Here is a 19,274-nt window from a genome sequence, read left to right as displayed (position 1 = left end):
AAGCCATTTAAAATATTCATCTGTCTTTAGAGAACAACACCATGTGGTTATTCTTGGTAAACTGGCTGGACTTGAGTTTATAACCTAGATACAAGATGCTGAAAGAGGAACAGTGTTAGAAAAATAAGTGACCTGTACAAATTTGCCAAGTCGTCTTATTTTCCCATCTACTCCCTGATTATACTAGTCCACATCCTAATCAGGGGGAAGTAGATAATACAGCAACATGAAGTGAATGCAAAATGGTGAGGGTATGTTCTATTCTTACCACTCAGAGATCTGTCCTAGTAGTCTACGTGACACACCATTATGACCTCACCAATGGTACTTAGCATTTACCCCATCAGTTCCTCACAGTTTGACATTATATGGCATCACATCTGCATTTTTATTGGTATCCCATCTTCAGGAGTAGTGTAGTTTTCATAGAATTTTATTTCCACAGATGGAATTCCTCACAGCTGTGGAGAAAAGTGCATACATATATTCCAAATGTTACCCTAGAGGTGCAAAAAATACAATTACCATGACATAAAAAGGGAGGAATAGGTATGAGACACCTGAAAAAGCAATGAGAAAACATTCTTCAAGTACAACAGAACAATTCAGAGCAAAGTATAGGTCTGTATGGAAAAAGAGAGCATGGAAAAAGAAAGCAAACAATGGGTGACACAATCAAATATTCTACATTTTTTTCTCTCTCTCTGATCTTCACAGAGATGTGACCAGACAATGTTACAAGGCAAGAAAAACACTGGCTAGAGTAAGGAAAAGAACAGGATCAAAATACTGGGAGACTTGGCCAAGTCTGAAGAAACTCATCCTTGAGTGTTGAAGACAAAAGCCAAAGTAATCTTAAAGATTACTGCTTCTGAGAACTAGTAGAGGAAAGGTGAAGCCCCATGAAAGTGCAGTGCAAACATACACTCACTTTTGTAAAAGGTGAGAAGAGATCACTAAAGACACTCTTAACTTCAGCCCTGGGAACCACAGAATCTGGGACTAAACAAAGCTCACTGTGGAGGAAGAGAAGACAAAGGCCAAGAGCAGGCCTTTGTCAAGGATCAAGTACACAAGGGTATGCACAGGGTGCAATATGTATCATTTTCAGTAAATCTGCACATAACTTCCTTGTTAGCAAATAATGAACCTATGGCTCTGATGAGCTACCTAGGGAACAGACAGCTGGCTGAGGGGTGGTCTGTTTGCTTTTTAGAAGTCAGTCAGAATAGTTATTGGTGATTCACTGTCATTTGTGGAGAGAGACGCAAACTGGTTCCCATGGGGGTCTACCCTGTGTCTTGTGTTATTCAATTGTTTCATTAATGACAAGGAAGATGGAGAGTAAGTGAGCTTACATTATTTGCAGATGACACAGAACTGAAAGGGGAACTCAGGATGGCTGGATCAGAATTCAAAATGATCTTTACAAATAGGAAAGATGACCCGAGGTCAACAATATGAAATGCCACAGAGATAAGTAATACATTTTGAGGGGCAAAAACAAATGGGTCATTACAAAAAAGGTAGCCAGAAGGCTATTATAGTGTTAGGGTCTTTGAGGGTGAAACTAGCTCACAAAAGCAGCAGGTTGCTACTGCACCTCTCTTGACATGTGCCCATAGGAATATTGACTATACACTCTAGGGGAGGGGAAAATCATCTCTCCCTACACAGTCACACCAGCACCTAGTTTTCTAGGAACACCCACGCTTGATGAGAACCATGTTGGAGGGAGGGAAAGGAAGTGAGCATTTTCATTCAGATCAGCTTTCTGCGAGACACTACATTTGCAAGTGTTTGTTAGGAATGAACTTCCTGAGATACACCTAGCACTAAAGGGAAAAAAACGACATAATACTTTGCCATTACTTGTGTTTAGAACTGCTCAGCCCTAGACACAGCAGGCTCTTCTCTCATTTTTAGGACTTTTTCTGCCTAGACATTAATTTCTATACTTCTCTTTTCATGCCTTCTCATCCCCAGACATTCATTCTGATATTGAAAAGCCATTCTTTCTGTTTCCTTGGTTTTACTGTATCATATTACCTCTATGGGTTGCCTTTACAGTGACCAGAACAGATCTTCATTTCCAAATGTAAATGTCTATAGTAAGATTTCTAAAGCAGTGTGATTGTTTCAATATCTGTAATCCACAGTGTGATGAGGAAGCCAAAATTCTTCATTAAAAAAAAAAAAAAAAAAAAAAAAAAGGGAGTTGTAGACTATTTACTGACAGGTACTGACCTGGTTCTAACAGATAAAAAGAGGATTTTGATGCCATCTGTTAAAGGAAAGGAAAAATGTTTGATTGCTGATTGGTTGTATGTAACATCTAAAAATAATAGAGAAAATACGAATTCCTGCAGCATGAGTTGTATTCAAAGGGTCATTATAAACCAAATCCCAGGGCAAACAAAAGAAAAAAATACATTTGTGTCTCAGGACACTGCTAATTCAACCTGTCTGTGTAGGAATTAGGTATCTCTGATTTTCTTGAGCAACACACATGACTGAATGCTTTCCATGCTACATTCACAAGTGTGCATCCACCAAACACCTATTTGGAGAAAAGGAAGGCATCACTGCCACAATATTAGGAAGGGCAACCACTGATGAAATCAGTACTAAGGCAGATCACAGCTTAAACGGCACTTTTGGTCCTTCTCAACAGGAAAGACTCAGTGTCAGTGAAATACCTCCTTGTGATAAGAAGGACAGGAAGCCAAAACGTGCATAAGCACATGACATTAGAGATTACATAGGCAGTGTGCTTAAGGTTGCAATGGTTTCACCCATTTTCCCTGTTGAATATTTCCCCTTCCCATATGAAGCCCTTGTCCCAGGATGCAATGTGAGAACCACCCACTGATTTCTAATCCAGGCACAGAAGACTGATGCTCCCACATAGACTGGCTCACAATACTACTTCAATTTTCTGGCCCACCTGTTCCTGAAATCCCATCTAAGCCTACCTACAGACCCATTCCAGCCCACAGAGCCAAGAGGGTCCCTAGCACTGCTCTCCAGGAACTGACTCCCCACATCCTTTGCTCAGTGCAAATTTCTATCTTCCTCCTCCCTTGAGAAGTGATCACTGACTAGAGTCTCCCCAACAGCTTTACTCCCTCTTCTCAGACCTTGGAAGCCTTCTGCTTTATGCAGCACATCTCACAGCTCTTTCTTCCCTCTATGGAGAACTCCAGCTCTGGCTGAACAGATACTTCATTACACGTAGGAAGGGAGACACTTTGTCCCTCAGCCTCTCTAGACTCAGAGTAAGAGCATGAAAACAGCTCAGTGCTCTCCATCAATCTCACTGTGCTGGAATGCCCTGAGAACAGCTTTCTAACTCACTGGCTGCTGCAAACATGTGAAAAACTGAGGGGAAAAGCATGCTTCATAGTGTAGTCATGGGAAAGCACCTCTGTGTGGGTAATGAATACTTTATGAATCTGCACATGCCAGCAGAAAGATACCACTGTATATGAAACATGGGTACTGGACAGAATGTAACTAGAACTAGGCAAAGCATAAAGAATGAACAGAGAATGTTCTTAGAAAGAAAAGGACAAAAAGCAATTTAATTTTAGCAAATGCTTTTGTAAAAAATAAAGAACGTCTTCTTAAAAAAAAAAGTATCAAATCATCTCTGTTGCAGTTTTCTGAGTTATCCTTTGCTTTCAGTTAATGCATTTACAATTTTTGACCTATCTTCACTTAATAGGAGAAACAATGTTTTAGAGAAAGGCTTACATAATTCAAATTTTTTATGAAACATCAAAAATCTGTACAGAACAGGCTGAGGTTAAATGGATCTGGGTTCTCATTCAGAAAAGAAAACACCTATTCAATTAGACTCACTGTACATTTTTCCTCCATTTTTTTAAATCAGCCACAGAATCATAAATCTATTACTTTTCCCCAGGTCAGTTGGCTAACCTGTAAACAGAAATGGTAAAAAAAAGCAATAAAAAATGTTTCATATCATTAGGGAGAAACTGAGCAATAAAAGTCAAAATATGATAATTTACATAAAGGAAATCCCTAAGGATACTCCAAGTGCTCACAAATATAGGGCTGAATGACACCAGGTCCTGTTATTTTCATTAGTCCATTAAAATGAAAGGCACAACAATTGACATGTCTAGAAAAGGAATAAGCCTTAAAACCAAAACTAAATGTCATTAAAAAGGCAGAAATCTGACATGAAGGGATGTTCTGGATAAGCTGACAGAAACTGTTCTGGAAACATCAGCACCAGAGAGGTTCCACACAAGGCTTCAAGTAGGCATGATTTGGGAATCTAAATATACTTCTCTGTATCAGTTGCATTTTAATAAAATCAGTTCAAAAGTTGCTTGAATTGGTCTAGCACCAGTCAACTACTGGAGATCATAATGATGTCCACGTCACATGGCACAATTATAGCTCACTGTAAGTCAGTGGCCAGAGGCAAAAAAGCAGATGTATTCGAGAGATCTAAAACATGATTTGGACAGAAAACACAAGAAGAAAAACACTGCTACATGTAATGGGAGGGATAGAGAAAGAACAAGAATGGGGACCACTTGAAGACAGTCAGATGTGCAGAGGACCTGTTACTTGGTGTGCTGTACAAAGATTCCCACCTACCTGTCAGTACTCCTTGGAACCTATGGAAAATGTAAACAATTTCTTCAGTAAAGTATTTCAGAAATTTCATTAATACTTTGATTTGGAGGTTTGAGCAGCAGTAGCATTTTTCTTTTTCAGGAATTTTTTTGCTGCTTTCCTCAGTTTTCATTCTGTTACTCAGAAGAGAAAAAAATGGAAAAAAAAAAAAAAAAGGAAAAGCTCAAAGAAAAAAAATATTTGGGGAAGGGAGAAGCCTTTTTTTGATTGGTGAAATGCTGTCCAGATCCATTCTGAAGGCCTGCACTGTTCTGGGCTAAACAGAGAGAAAGAAATGAGAATGCAGAGACCAAGAGACACCATTTTTATTGCACTGGTCATTGCAGCTATGCCTGAAGAAGACAAATTGGGATAAAAGGACCATTCAAAATACAGATGCCTTGTGCTCAAGAGAAGTCTCTGCTGACATTTATTTTTAAAGTCTGTATTTTCTGCAAACTGAACTTACAAGTTAAACTGTGAAGGCTGGAAAGAAGCAGTTTGACTCTACTGGGGAAGGGAACACCTTGTCCTTGAATGTTTAGAAGCTGACTTCTGCCCTAAGGCTTTGGTCTATTCAAAGTGGATACAGAGCTCTTGTGATTTCCCAAACTAAAGCCTTGTCATTTAAGTGCTCATTACACTCTGTGGGTGCACATGGCAACTGTGCATAATGAATGATCACATCCTCACCCTTGCTCACAGGAGAAGCCAGGTTTTATATTTGCTTCTCTGTATACAGTGATGGGACTGATAGAGGGATCATATGAAGTGCTCTAAATATTGCCCCAAGATACGTTGAAGAAACACAGTTCTAAAAGGAGAGTGCAAAGTCCTGCAGCAAGGGGAGGAACAACCCTATGTACCAGTAAATGCTGGAGGCCTCCTGGCTGGGAAGCAACTTGACAGAAAAGGACCAGAATAGGTAGACACCAGGTTCAGGATGATCCAGCAATGTGCCCTTGCCACAAAGTACACTGATAATGTCCTGGGCTGCATTAGGGGTAGTGTTGCCTGCAGGTCAAGAGAGGGGATCCTACCCTCTCCTCAGCACTGGTGAGGCCACACCTGGAGTGCTGGGTCCAGTTCTGGGCTCCTTGGTACAAGGGAGATATGGACATACTGGAGAGAGTCAGGGCCATGAAGATAATTAAGAGGCTGGAAAATCTTGGATATGAGGAAAGTCTGGGACTGTTCAGCCTAAACAAATGAAGGCACAGGCTGGGTATCATTAATGTCATTAAATGAAATCATGATTGATCTCATCAATCAAAAGACCTGAAGAGAGATTGCAAAGATGTTGGAGCCAGGCTCTTTTCAGTGCTGTCCAGTGTTGTGCTGGAAATTCAATTTGCCTGCAGGGATATGGTTAAAGCAATTTAGCTTGGTTAAAGGGTTTTAGCTTGAACATTTAAACCACATATTGTTAGTACCAGGCCATAGAGGCTTGACTGACTTTACCTAAAAAGTAAGTACAGTTTATCATGTCCATCACACCACAACCCCCTGACCAAGGACCAAAGCAAGAAAGAAAGAGATGAAAGAAAGGAGCTGAAGAATTCTGGAAGATATCTCAAGATAAGGACAAATTGTCAGGAACATGACAAGCTGGACCATATCCACAGTGTCCTTAAAAGACTCTTGACCATACACCGTCAATTTGAAGAGTGGTGGGGACCCACAAACCACCAGAGACTGTATGAGACCCCCAGGCATGTGCACATCAAGCATCAATCATGATTCAGCATAAAGAAAATTGGTTTTGAATATGTATTAGATATAGGATGAATAATGCATATTTTTAATGAATAATCTATCTTTTGGAACATAAATGTGACCAGCAGGTGTGCCCAGGTGTGCTTGATTTGTGGATTGACTCCACCGAGCACCTGGGCCTGAATAAAAGCAGTATCTCTCCTGAGTGTGTGGAATTGGCTTATTGCACACCGGGTGAAGTATCTGCAGTGACAGGACCAGAGGCTGAACAGACTGAAACACAGGAGGTTCCTCCTGAACACCAGGAAACACTTTTTACTGTGAAGGAGACCAAGCACTGGCACAGGTTGCTCAGAGGGGTGGTGGATTCTCCTTCCTTGGAGATCTCCAAAAGCTGCCTGAACATGGTCCTGGGCAAACAATTCTAGGTGGCCCTGCATGATCAGGGGGGTTGGACCAGATGACCTCCAGAGGTCCCTTCCAGCCTCAGCCAGTCTGTGATTCTGTCTTTAGGTACAGAAAATCAGCATTTTCCAAGGAGACTGAGTGGACCTCTGTTACTGCAGTTATGAGAGCCAAGTCTGGACACAAAAGCATCAGGAGTTTAGAAAGCATCTTCATGTGTCTTTTATGAAAGCATGACATTGTCATCAGAGCTCTTTTGACAAAAATTAATCATATACAAATTAGAAATGCTGTTCCTGCCAGAGACTGTGCCATGGATGTCGCTATAAAAGCTGCAGGAAGACTGCAGCTACACAGTGAAGAGAAGGGTGTTGAAGCAGGGGAAGGGAAACAAGTGTATTGAATGGCCATTAATTAACTGAATTCCTAGCTGAATTAAGGAACACTCACAGCAAAGAAATAGTCTTTGCCCCAGAGCTGTTAAAGTATTGCTTAAGTAATTCAGAGCCTTCTGTGAACAGAAAGGCTAATATACATGCTAGAACCCCTCTGACAATTTCTTATGCTAAAAAGATCATCGTTCCCACATTTCACAATGAGTTTCTGGTAAGTATGCTGATACTTAACTGAAGAGTATAGATTGGATCATTATTTTTCTTGTGCTTAACACTGTACTGCACTAAAAGCATCATAATAGTTAACAATTAAGCATTTTTCATATAATTCAGCTCAATTTATTAAGATGCTTCATTAGAATTCTAATTCCTCCTTCAGCCATCAATCTGCCAGGTGTGACAATACAGAGCTAGTTTTCCTGTCCTTGAGATTGCTGTTTTCCTGTGTATTTTTCATCTGCATATTTTCAGTGAGGTTACATAGAAAAGTCTTGAGTTTTATGATAGCTGTGAGATTTTGCCTGTGACAAAAATGTAGACAATTTTTGTAAGAACTACAGTGTTTTGATGTGCAGTTCAAAGACACACCCCCCCCCCCCCCAAACCCCTCCTTTGCACAGCTTCTGTTAATATATTCTTTCAGTAAAATAACTTCCTCAAATCGAGGAATGACTTTACGGAAAATAAAAAAAATTGACTCCTTGCTCATTCCAAGGTCTGATTCAACTCAGTCTTTTCCAGGTCAAATCATATGCTATACTCAAAAGCTTTTCACAAGTTCCTGTCTGATCTCTTCTGTTTCCCTTGAAACCATTTCCAATGGTTTTAAACAAATCTGAGGAGAAACCACTGAATATTTCTTCATAATGTGAAACCACAGAAAGACATGTAACAAATCAGGGCTCATCTGCCCAATTTTGGGGCAGATGCTTTTAGTGAGTTACTCAGCAAACCCACCTGCTCATTTTATACAAATTTATTATTTTCTACAGCTATTATTACTTACTAACTTAAATAAGCTACTTAGCAAGCTTTATGAAGCTCTGTGGTGTGCCAAAAGAGACACAGCTTCTAAAATGGGGGTGGGAAAGAGTAATTGGCTCTGAGGAGGAGAGAGGAGGTGGCTCTGTATAGTAGAGTTACTGCTTTTCCAAGTGTCTATGAAGGAGATCAATACCAAGAGAAGGCTAGCAAATGGAATTTTCACCCTCTGGAAAAATACCAGGTTTTCAAATAATATTTTATTCCATTCTGAATTGGCATGAAAATATAGATAAGCAACATTTGCTGTGCGAATTTCCTTAATAATTTCATTTGTGGAAAAAAAAACTATGGTAGTGTTTGGGTTTTTCTAAATGTCTTTCTGTTACTATTTCTGTCCATACAGCTCAAGCTAGATGGGAAGTCAGGTCGTTGGGAAGACTAGAAATCTGGGAGCTAGGCAAGCTAAGCAGCAATTTAACCTACATGGCAAGCCAGATATATAACTGGAATACCTACTTCTGAATTTTCCCAGTCATCTGACAACTCTGTTGGAGACAACTGCTACACAACACTGAAAGAACGTGAATTATGTGTGAGATTGTTTATTCCTTGAAGTAAGATTGTTTGACAAGTGGCTTTGCAAAACTGCTATGGCAGGAAAGCAAAGAGAGCAGTTAAACAGAAATCCTGATAAACTGCTAAGAAAGACAGTAATTTGAAAGAAACCTGCTCAGTTGCACTAACTGATAAGGAAAGAAGTGGAGCTGAGAATGTTTATACCAGGAAGGCATCTGATTGAGGAATTCTGATGGGGACCATAAGGAAAAGGGAGACAATAAGCAAACATAATAGGGCATATGTCTGAAAAATAACCCAAACAATAAGACATTGATGAGAAACAAACCTTGCCAGTTTCATTAATTAATGGACCATCTAGCAGTTACCGACACCATGCCTAGGATGAGAATCTCTGTCTTTGCAATTGATAAGCTTGTGAATTAGTGAGGAGATACTGGACACCCAACTAAGGGCATGCAAGTATCAACAGAAGTGTACAGACACATAAGGGACATGCAGGCGGAAGGGGCAGAAGAGAGGGGTAGACAGAAAATCTTAAAACCGACTCAGTCACGCGTGGGTACTTGAAGAGTAAGAATGTTTATTTTCGCAGCTGTGACAATAACGAAAAGGAGGGAGGCAATCAGAGCCATAAAATCCGAGCAATTAGTATTACTGAAGACAACAATCAGAAAGAAACCTGTCAGTCACACTAGCTGATGGGCTATCAAGAAACTGTAGGCAAACTTGAAACTTCACAGCACGTAAGGATGCAAACCTGAGGGTCCAGGATGTTGGAGGCGGTCAGTGGCAGGCAATGTGCAGGGGAAGAGTGAGCAGGGAGGACCAAAGAGGTGGGGCAGACAGACAAGGGCACAAAAGGGGTCACTCGCCTGTAAACTGTGGCAAAATATCTTGTCTGGCTGACCCCTATGCCTGATCACTGCAGTCTGTCCTGTGTGTTCTTAACTACTTATCTGCATACTCTCACTCTCTGCCCCATGTATGTGAGTGCAGCAGGGACTCAGTACTAGCTGCTGGGGGACGGGCATGAGAGGAGTGGATGCCAACTCCTGGAGTCAGACTGGGAGTGTGCGTGCTGGGTTTGAGTCCTTGCTTTGCAACAGATGTGACTTGCATTGCTGGCACCTGGGATCAGAGTTTGATGTAGCTATGCATGAGGCAAAGTGGCTTCTCACCCAAAGCTGCCCTTTTCAAACATATCAGGATGTATATAAAGATGCCTTTACCCCAGATCACAGTATTGATAGGATTATGAGAGTGTCTTTACAAAAATACAGTACCATTTACTTAGGCTGGTACAAGATACCACAGACCTAAACAGTGAATAGATAAGGAGGAAAGTGTTTTTGCAAGTACATGGCACTGTTTATCCAGAGGAGCCATGTGTTTAGTAAGTAATAAGACTAAGACAAGGAGATCTTGACAGATCTGTGACACCAGGCCTCCTAAACAAAAGGTGCCATATATCTCAGCAATTAGAGAATTTCAACAGGAACCAAGGACAAGACTACAAAGCTCTGTTAGATAAGATAACCTAAAAGAAAAATAATTCAAAAATTTACCTCAAAAAAGTCAAGGGAAGTCTGAACTTTTCAACTTTAGGAAACAGTGCGCAGGCTTAATATTGATACGAAATTCAGAGCTTCCAAACCCCCTTGCTTTCTAACACTCCTCACCGAGGTGGGAGGCTAGGTGCGACTGGGTAAGGATTCTGAGATGAAAACTCAGTAACAACGGAGTGTTATTAAGCAGGCATTATTTATTGCAGCACTGGGGATCATTCCACCATGAGTGCTCCAACGGGTTAGCAAAACACATCAGTTCATATACACAAAAATCGTACATATTCATCAGATTTCCTGAGAACGACAGTCTTATGGTAATGAGTTCCCAGAATTCATTTACATAGTCCAAGCATGCGCAGTAGATGTAGGGTTAGGGTCTTTTCACCCTCCAGTTGTCATTCACAGTCTTCCTCACACTGTCTGCTAGTTGAACTTTGGGCTTTCTTTGTCCATATATAGTCATCGAATCAGCTTATCAGTACTTCGGCCTCGGAATGTTACAAGGGGTCTGTTTAAACTATCTCCTTGTGTGCTTATCTCAGCTGAGTTCACGTTATCAGTGACTTACACAGCAAGCCTAATGAACTTGCTCAAGGTCTGTTTAATCTTGTCCAGTGAGATGTTACCTATTTATGAAATCTGCTCAGCAAATAGTTAAAACCATCCTTGCAAGGAAAGGAAAACCCAGGAAAACAAAGACGCAAGCAAAACTACACTTAAAAAAAAATGCAAGTAAAGCTTTTATGTATCACAGTGAGGCCTCAGTCAGGGATTGTCAGGGTTTAGCCCTTTCAATATGCTTAATAATATTAACTTCTCCACCCAGGATATACATAATGATATGATAATGGAAGATATGATGCATGATGCAAAGGGGGGTACATGTTAAGGGGTAAAAATGTACTCTGTGTAGTAGGTCAGTCGGGAAGACTGTGCCTTCCTAGTACCTTAGCCAATGGGGAACAGGAGAGGGTCTTATGCGGCCAGGAAATTAGGATAAAAAGGGGGCTGTGACCCCAGCAACTTTGAGAGATCCCACGGGATATGCCCAGTGGACTCTCCCTTTATTCGAATAAAGTTTATTTTTACAGGACTCCTCTGTCTCCTTTGTGAGCACTGACCGCTGGTGCCAGGATTTTCTGCACAGTATGATCCCCAGTACCACCACCCACGCATTCTGACACCCATATATTTTAACATTTATCTCACTGATTTAATCTGGGTGACCAAATCTCCTCCAGAAGCCATGAAAACTCTGAGCTTCTTCCAGCCCACTCTGAATCAGAAACCCTCAGACAGTATGGAAATCTTGCTGTTACCTAATCCATCCAGTTGACATTGCAGGAGCTGTTTCTGCATCTCTCCCCCAGCTGCTGTGTGTCTGTACTTAGCTTGATTACACCAAGCCTCAGCTACCTTTATAGGTAAAGGGATAACCCAGGATGCTGTGCAACAGAAGCAGCTTTGGGAGAAGAGGACATTCCTGTGTGCTGCCCAGAAAAGCCCAGCTCTACAGCATGAGGAGGAGGGATGCAGTGACATGTTCTTTCTCTCACAAAAATGCAAAAATTGCCTCATGCATAGCTACATCAAACTCTGATCCCAGGTGCCAGCAATGCAAAAAAAAGCCTAACAAACCATGGTTTTAAGCTCTGAGACTCTTTGTGGTGGAAAAAGAGCTTCAGAGGCTTTCACATCAAGCTCAAATTTTCAAGAGAAAAGAACAGCAATCTTGAGACTGCTCTTGAGAGTGGCTTCCATGGTCTCTTTATGCTCAGGGAACGGACAGTTCTTTCCCAGAAAGGCTGTTAAAAGCATCAACATGTCTGTTCACATTGTCTGAAGCCGAAGAGAAAGCACTGAGTGCTCTTCTTTCTCTCCCCTCTCTGTCTTTTGCCCCCAGCATATACATACTAGCATGTCTCATGTCTAGCTGTGAAGTTACTTTGATACAGATTGTCACCAAGGAAGCCACATGCCCTTCCTTTGGATGTGGTTCCTCTCTCAGCATCTCAGCAAAACCAGTTAAATCACTGAGCGGTTAAAAAACCTTCATCTGAGGCAGTCACAATTTTAGGATTAGAGCTGTCTCCCAGCAAGGTCTACTAGAGAACAGACTGCTTGCTGTTGTGTTTAATACGTCTCTAGAAGTGGGAGGCAATCTCTCTGCAACAGGTTTGACTTCAGGTTCGTGAGTTTTTAATTACATCTAGTAAGTCCTATTATATTGTGCTGTATCATGCTGAAGAGTGCTTCAGGAGCTATGGAATATTGAATTTCTCAAGAAGAGACAAACACAGCAAAACCCACATATGAATACAAATATTGAATACTCCTATTAAACATCTCCTAACTTTGCTCCTCCAGTTTGCCACAGACTATTTGACTTTAATTTAAAGGAGTTAGCAAGATAATTCTGGAAAGAAACATCAGGACAGTCGGAAAATTTGAGGATAAGCTATGAGAAAAGACAGACATGATACTGATATTAATATAAAAATCAGAATTAATAGACGTGAAGTCTCCACTCCAGTAAACAAAAATTCACAGGAGGTCCCATGATCAGTAGTCTCTGCAAAAATTTGACCGTTGCCATGAATCTTTCTTTAATAAACTAATCCTAATTTTTAACTATGCTGACCTTAGCTAGCTTGAAGCTGGAATTATTGCCACCAGCTGTATGATCAGCATGACAGGGAAAAATTACTCCTCCACTCATATGTGATTTTTAAGATATTCATGAGGCTTCAGGCATACATAGAAAGCTAAAAAAAGGCTCAAGGTTGATAACAAAAATAAAGACTCTTACAGACAACTGTGTGCTTAAGGGAAAAAAAAAAAAAAGCAAGATCTGCTAAAAAGCCCACCGCAGTCAAAGCATGAGAATGTATTTGAGTCTATAGCTCAAAAGACCAAGACCCACTCCCTGACTACCTGAATAAGCCTCCACCAGCATAACAGTGGTCTAACCAGACCCTTTCCTGAGTAATCTGGAAATGGAAAGAGTGAATGGATACACAGCCACAGTCTCTCCTCTCACAGGCTATCACTCAATGAGGTGGCTCCTTTGAGAAAGTCAGTGGTCCTAGAGCTCTTCCTGGTTCTACCCCAGGCTCATTGTCCACCAGGAGAGCTCCCTCCTGACAGGCGTGTTATGATCACCTGTAATAAATCCTCTGCCTCAGTAACAAGTCTGACATAAATGAAATAGCCCACTAATCCATTCCTTAAGGAAGGACAACTAGGGATCACTATTTTATAAGATAATATACCTGTAAAACTGAAAGCACCTCACAGAGGAGCCTCACAGTTTGCTCTGTTTATACAGCAGGAAACTGGGTCACTGGGAGAGAAAGTGACTACACTGAGATCAGCAGCAGGCTGAGGAACACCTCCTATATGATTATTGCTGTCTGGCTTCAAAAGTAATTTCTCCCAGCACTCTTGCATGCAGAACAGAATGCTGGTTTGAGTTGTCTGACTCCTAGAACAGTCACAGAGGAAGCTTTTTTATGGGTATACAGAAGAAAGTCATTCCTTGAGGGTCTTTTCTTCCTAAACATGCTATGCAGCACTTCAGCTTTTACTGGTCTAGGTCTTGCTACTTCCCTGGGACTGCCAGAGACCAAACTTCTCTGTGACCACTTCCAGAATCCCAGATTTGGCAGCTCCTTCCCTCTGCCACAACAGCCCTATGCTAGGCAGGCTCATAACAGGGTGGCAAGTTTTATTTCTCTGTTGCAATCGGGGGAAGGCAGCTTGCATTCAAATGCAAAATAAGGTTGCATACAGCAAGCCATTTTCCATCCTTGACTCACTGTATGGCCCACCATTATGCAAGCTGCTGCATATTCATAAGCACACTTCATTTCCTTCCCAAATCATAATATAAGTTTACACAGAAGAAAACCACTCCTACCTCCGCTGTGAAACAAACAATATTAAGGACAGCAAAGATGAGCAGTGCAGAAATTTAAGTTGCTCTGAAAAGCTTCGTTTGGGCCCTACTGTGCAAAGGCCTGCCTGCTTACATTTTCCATAGCAACAAAAATCCAGCTTAGCCTGTTCCATAAAATTCGTTATGAAGATCAACAAAAGCTAGAGGCAGAATGGCTGGGCCAAAGCTGGACCTGCTTATGTTGAAGGGAATGGTGCTAAAATGGTTCTTGTGGATGCTGCTATAAAGGCATGAACTGGAAACGTAACTGAGAAGAACAGCTGGGAGGAGAAGCTAATGTGAGAATATGATGGGTTTTGGGCTGACAAATACATGAAGAGACCACCAGGCCACCTGAACACTGTTTGCTCAGAGGTCACTTAGCCCAGCCTGTGAGGGAAATAGACAACCTAAAGGAGTCTGTGAAAGAACTTCCCCCTCATCTTTGGGAGCCAAGAATCTAATAAGATGTCTACAAGCCCTAGCTACAGCTCAGTAGTGTTCAAGGTTTCAGCAGACACAAAGAAGGAGCTGAGATAGTGGTCTTACACATACTTTCAAAGTCACCACCAGCTGTCAAAACAACCTTCACTCACATATAAATGGGAAATGCTACTGCAAGCAGTATCCACTTCTGTTCCTCCCTTCCTACACATATCTTCTCTACACCTCCAGGCCACTAGCAAGAAGAAATCAGATATTTCCTATTCCTCAACATGGTTATGTGAGGGATCCTTAGATTTCCAGTGCTGTCACCTGCTGCTTATGGCACATTCTCTCCTGCTGCCTCTGTTTCATAAGGCTTTGTTTTAGCCATGGTAATTTTACCTTTTCCATCCTCGCTTTAAGGCTGTGATCTGAAGACAAGTTAAAAGGCAATGCAGTCTGATCTCTTGATTTGCAGAGTGGCTGGTCACATGGAATGGCTCTGCACCTCCAGCAGTGAGGCTGCAAATTAAAGTCAGCACCACAGGCAGAGCCGCAGTTAACTTTCCTGTCTTTTTACACTTTTGTGTGCATGTCTGAAGGGAAACAGATGACTAACTGACAAGAGCAGCTCCAGACATCTAAACAGACCTTTTCTTCTTGCCTTCCACCCTCCCTCTTTAATACAGTCTATAAGGTTGCCAGACATGGGTTTTCCATATAAAAGGCTTTCAGCAGCCAAACAGAAAGTAACAAGGGATAATGTTGAATGAAAACCACATGCCCTAACACACATTGCAAACACTCTATCTTGTTTCACTCCTTTTTCTTTCTTTGATAACAGGTTAAAAGATTTAATGCTGGGATTTCCCCCCACACTCCCTCTGACAGAGGCTAGTAAAAATAAAAGCACAGAATAGACAGGGCTGACATCTCAGCTCCACATCTAACATTGGATCAGTAACCATGCCTTTCACTAACACCCACATCCCCAGTCTACATAATGCCATCTTTGACAGCTGCTTTTTATCAATAGCTCTTCTATCTGCCTGTGCATGACCTCCCTCCATGTTCACAGAGCCCCTTTACCATGGTACTTGACAGATTCTCCTTTCTCTGTTCCTGGCACACTGTATAGAGAGCCAAATCTTTATCATCCCTTCACTCCCATCCAAAGATTTAGGGACAGTGAGCCAAATCCAAGGGATTTTCTTCACTGTAGGTGGGTTTTGTCCTGTTCTGCACCAGTGAGAGGGTGAGGGCAAGCGGGAAGAAGGTGAGGTGAGAATGAGATGGTGCACGGCTCTTTCTGGGTCTCAGTAAGAAAGGTCTGACAAAAAAATGGCTTAATAAAATAGCTTTCCACCCAGTGCTTTGTATCTTATATTCAAAAGCTTCTGCAGCAAGCAACGTCTTCTTTGGAAGCTGAGTGCGTGCTAAAATAGAATCATTGCCTCTGACATAGGGTCTTTTACCCCTGATATAAGATTTCTACTAGGCACTGTGACAACCTAATTTCACAGCTACCCATCACTAATTTGATGCCATTAGTTCAGTCATAGAATCATAGAACCATAGAGTGTCTTGGGTTGGAAGGGACCCTAGAGATCATGTAATCCAGCCTCCCTGCCATGGGCAGGGACACCTCTCGACTAGACTAGGTTGCTCAAGGCCCCATCCAACCTGGCCTTGAACACTGCCAGGGAGGCGGCATCCACAACCTATGGGCAATTTATTCCAGAGTCTCACCACCCTGGTGCTGAAGAACTTCTTCCTAAGATCTAGTCTAAACCTACTCTTCTTCAGTTTAAAACCATTTCGCCTTGTCCTGTTGCTGGACAATCTTGCAAAAAGTCTCTCACCAGCCTTCCTGTAGGTTCCCTTTGGGTACTGGAAGGCAGCTATAAGGTCCCCCCCAGAGTCTTCTCTTCTCCAGGCTGAACAATCCCAGTGCCCTCAGCCTATCCTCATAGCAGAGATGCTTCAGCCCCTGGATCATCTTTGTGGCCCTCCTCTGGACTCATTCCAGAGTCTTGAATCTTAACTAGCCACTAGAGCAGGCTTGGTTTTGTTGTGTGTATTTAAAATGCTTTTGGCTAGCATCTTCCCTGTGGTGTTCTCCACTTCCACTCTGCTCCTTTCTCAGCCTCATTTCTCAATAAAGAGAGGACATGAATGAGCTACAGGGACATAGCAAAGTGATGTGTGGAAAAGAGTCTGAAGGAGAGGTGAGGGGCAGGCAGACAAGAAGGGAGGAGAGCCACAGGCATTGCAAAAGGGAGAGAAAATGGGATTCAGAGAAGCCAAGTGTTACCACTACTAACTGTGTTACAGCAGTAGAGACCGAATTCATGCCCACACAGCATTATAACCTTTGTATCTTCCTCTCACAAACCAAAAAGTAAAAGCAGTCAAGACAGATGTGGTGGGAATAAGTGCAAAATACACTGTTTTTTATTGAAAACTAGGTCCAAAGACAGCTAGGGAAACACACATTATCTGCCAGCTTCTGAGTTCTGTAACCTAGACAGAGATTATTGCTACAGCTGTAGCAAGGAAGAACCCTGGGTACTGCTAAACACCTTGTATTGTCTGGAAATAGCAACAACATCTTCGTCACAGCTTCATTGCTTTAACTTCTTGCTGGATTTTCCTTGCATTTTGTTCAAACTCCTGCCACTTTTTCCAGTCTGCTGGGACAGCAAACCAGATGTGCAAAAGTGAGTGAAATTCACATGCAAACAGAATTCTGAAACTATTAATTCAAAAGGCCTCCTTAAATTTCACTTCAACCAGAAACCCTAATACATGGGGCCCTGTTTATCTTGCCATTACCTAGTTATGAGTACGAACTAAGTATGAAATAAAAGTCAGTAAAGTCTTCATGACTAATCTTAGAAGCAAGAGAGTCATCACCACAAATTAGAGAGCAGGGGGGAGACTTGTTCATGAAGAAGTTCTGCTCTCAGCTTGGCTTCCAAAGCTGAACTTTTAAGAGGAAAGTAGACAGCAGATAAGTTAGCAAAAGCCAGCATCTCCCAGGAAAGTATCCAGATGCACTGTGGCCCTTTGGTCATAAGGACTGGGCTTTTGGAAATTCCTGTGTAAGTGTTCAGTGTTCACCGGTAGCCAACTACTTACATAGTCCTCACTGAAACTGGAGACAATGAGCCTGGAAGTAAGAGGTACATCAGCATCCAATCTGAAGAAACCTCCCAAACCCTTCTCTTTTCCATGTAATGAGATCTATTAGAGGGTGGTGTGGCCAAAGACACTCACACCTCTGTCACAGTGGATGATCTGGAGGTAGCTAAGCGCAGTCTTTTCTCTGCTGCAACACAGATCCTTTGAGGACAAGGCTCATAAATTGCTCTTACTTCACCCCAAGCTGTGTCCCACAGTGCCTTTCAGTGTAAGAGGCTGGATCCATAAGGACTGAGTGAACCAATGCCTCTGCAGATTGGCAGCTTACTTCATACATGGGTCGTAGGGGAGGAAGCAGTGCAGAACGATTTAAGTACAGCCATCCATGAATCCACTGAAGACCATTTCCATCACCTCACGTTACTCAAAAATTTCCCTCCCTATACACACACTCATTAGGGGAGCTGGTAGTTATCTCTGAACAGTCCGTGCTTGCTGAGCACTCTCTCTGTTCATCTGTAAAGAGAATACCTGTGTTTATTCAGACCAGTGGTACACTCAGACCAATCTTGTGTCCAACAGAAGTAATTTGTGGATATTGATAAGGAGAATCCGGCACAAAGCATGAACACAGAGAGATCCTCTCCCTTTCATTTCCCACCTTTCAGCAGCTCAGAGCTTTACCCCAGAGCACCAGGTTCCTTTCAGATGGCTTTCCTGATCTACCAAAATATCTGGTTCTGACTGAAAGAACTAAGATTTAGACTAGGAAGATAAAGAAGTAATGAAAAGTGATACAGAGAAATACTTTATGTCTCATTTGCTGCCTGGGATGGGAGCCTGCAATGAACAGACTTGCTGTCTGCTTTGGTTGCCTTTTTGAATGGAAACCCACTGGGATTTCTTATTCTCAGGTAGCAGAACCCTGTCCTGTCTCTAGTCATGAATCTTTACTCTTGTCTGGCAGTTCTGTGAAAGGAGGAGCATGCAACACAGAACTTTCTCACAAACACTGCATGAACTATGGATTTCTATGCTCTGTTTCTCAAGATGTTTTGAAGATCCCACCAACTACATATGTTGTGGCTCAGATACCGTGGATGAGGTGGGCAAAATTTAACATACATTTCACATGTGCAATTTTTTGGAGATCACACATATGTGTGTTTCCCAGGTCAAAGGTTACCGTTCGTGTCCTTCTTTCTGAGCTGTGGGAGAAGTGGAGCAGAATCCAATTTTGACAGTACAGATAGCCATCTACGTACAACAGGCTCTGACCTGCATGCCACTTGCAGTTTCAAGATGCCACATTTCGCATAAGGGCTAGATTGGGAGATGAATTTTACAGTTGTTTTATCCATTTAGTCAGAGGGCAGAAATAATGTGTTTCTGTAGCATTTGGTCCAGGCCAGGTACCTGGCTGGGGCAAATTATTGTCCCTTCACAGCAGGTTGGAACACAAAGGTC

This window comes from Leptosomus discolor, chromosome Z (assembly GCF_034619465.1).
Source record: "Leptosomus discolor isolate bLepDis1 chromosome Z, bLepDis1.hap2, whole genome shotgun sequence".
Lineage (NCBI taxonomy): Eukaryota > Metazoa > Chordata > Aves > Leptosomiformes > Leptosomidae > Leptosomus > Leptosomus discolor.
The sequence above is the reverse complement of the archived record's forward strand: the minus strand, read 5'-3'. Positions refer to the sequence as shown.